The sequence below is a fragment of the Austrofundulus limnaeus genome, unplaced genomic scaffold, assembly GCF_001266775.1.
Source record: "Austrofundulus limnaeus strain Quisiro unplaced genomic scaffold, Austrofundulus_limnaeus-1.0 Scaffold64, whole genome shotgun sequence".
Lineage (NCBI taxonomy): Eukaryota > Metazoa > Chordata > Actinopteri > Cyprinodontiformes > Rivulidae > Austrofundulus > Austrofundulus limnaeus.
This window is the reverse complement of record NW_013952466.1, coordinates 2,040,294-2,042,165: the sequence shown is the minus strand read 5'-3', so window position 1 is coordinate 2,042,165 and position 1,872 is coordinate 2,040,294.

Sequence of the window (1,872 nt, the reverse complement as noted above, 5' to 3'; positions counted from 1 at the left end):
TTTTGGACAAAAAAATCGCAATATATTGCCTTGCTTACAGTATCGCAATATATCGGGATAAATCGTATCGCGACCCCTCTGCTATGATATGTATCGTATCGCCAAATTCTTGCCAATACACAGCCCTACTCAGCAGTCCTGCGTTTTGGTAACTTTTTAGTCAGCTTTTTGTTGAAGTTGCACAAGTAATTGCCAGTGTAAAGTTTTTACGAGCCAGCAGGTCATCGTTAGACCTTGACAGAAATTAGCAGTGAGTCATTCTTTCATTTTGAAACAAATCAGCATCTTGCTGACAAATTGAGTTATCTGTCAGTAAAGAAAAGGATATGCGTTGAGCTATTGTGCAAATCTGTTATCTTTGTAAGATTACAGATTCAGCTTTCTACAAAATTTGCAACGAAATGGGTGGTTCAGAGCAGAGCTCTCCTGTAAAGTCAGAAAAAAAGAGAACTTTGTGTTTCAGACTTTTAAAAAGATAACCCCAAAATAATAATAAAAAAATACTTTTCTGGAAGCAGCTTTGTTTGATTTAATTGATCAAGTCTTGCATAACATAATACAAACTTTTTTTTATTTTTTTAAAAGTTGTCAATCAGCTCACATGAAATGAAAGTGTTCGCAGCCAGAAACAGAAGTAGGCAAAGAGGAAGACACTGTCTGGACCAACCATTCACGCAGACATTTAAATAAAGCCGACAAACCAGGCAGACAGTCTCATCATTCATCTCACTTTGTGCGTACAGAGAATAAAATATATGTCACACTCGCACRCAAATACACACCTCTGTTATGCAGAGACAAGTTTTTATGGAGCCTTAAGGGCAAATGATAATAGCTGACATTTTGTGGAACACACTCATTTGTATTCTTTCCAGCAGGTTAGATGATAAACACCACTTTTAAATGTGTCTATCAAATATAAGGCACAGCCAGCCTTTTTTGTATCTGTAGCACAAAAACAAGTCTTTAAAAATGAACCAAATTTGAAACAAAACTCCCAAACAATCTTTAAATTGTAGTTTCATCAAATGAGAAACTAAGTTTTGTTTTCCATTAAAGCATGCTAATCTAAATGTGAACGACTCTATCTTTCCTTGTTGGTACTTTTTCTTGTTTCTATGAATAGAAATGAGGGTTTGAGTGCTGACCTGCTAGTGTTACTGTGTTCCAGTTCCAGGGCCAACTGACTGCACATAAACGCTCAAACACACATTTGCTGACTCACTCTAACAGGCTTTTTATTATTATTTATTTCCTCCCCCTTCTTAATTGTGTTCGAAAAAAGAGATTTGCCTCAAAAAGTGAGCATCAAGGTCTGCGTTTGGCATTCTTACAATAGGCTTTTCAGTTGCACGCAGGGGCTGATGAAGGCCACCAGCGCCTTCTTCGCTCCTGAACAGGTTCTGTTCTTTTTTCAGCCTTTGGTGCTGTGCCACCAGAGTAAGCTGTAGTGCATCTTCTTTTGTATGTTTTATCATGCCCATCCCTTCCCTTTTTTTTTCTCAAATGCTTGGCGCTACGAATCGTACGATGTGCTGCAAAGCTAAAGGTGTCGTTATTTATTTATTTTTTCAGTAGAAAATGCATTGTAGAGGAGAAATCTTCTCAAACTACTGTTTTTTAAAGCTTTAAATTGACACCTAAAGTTTGCTTAATTCTTTCAAAAACCAAAATGCCCCATATGAGGCTTAACAGAACTTCTTGACAGCTGGTGCAATCACATTCTCACCCACACCCAAGTATGATTTAGTCGACATGCATGTTCACTGGATTACCTGGAGAAAACAAACTCCACACAGAAAGGCTGGGATGCCATCCTGCAACCTTCTCGCCAACCGTTCATGTTTACCAAAATGTTTATCTGCTTATCAG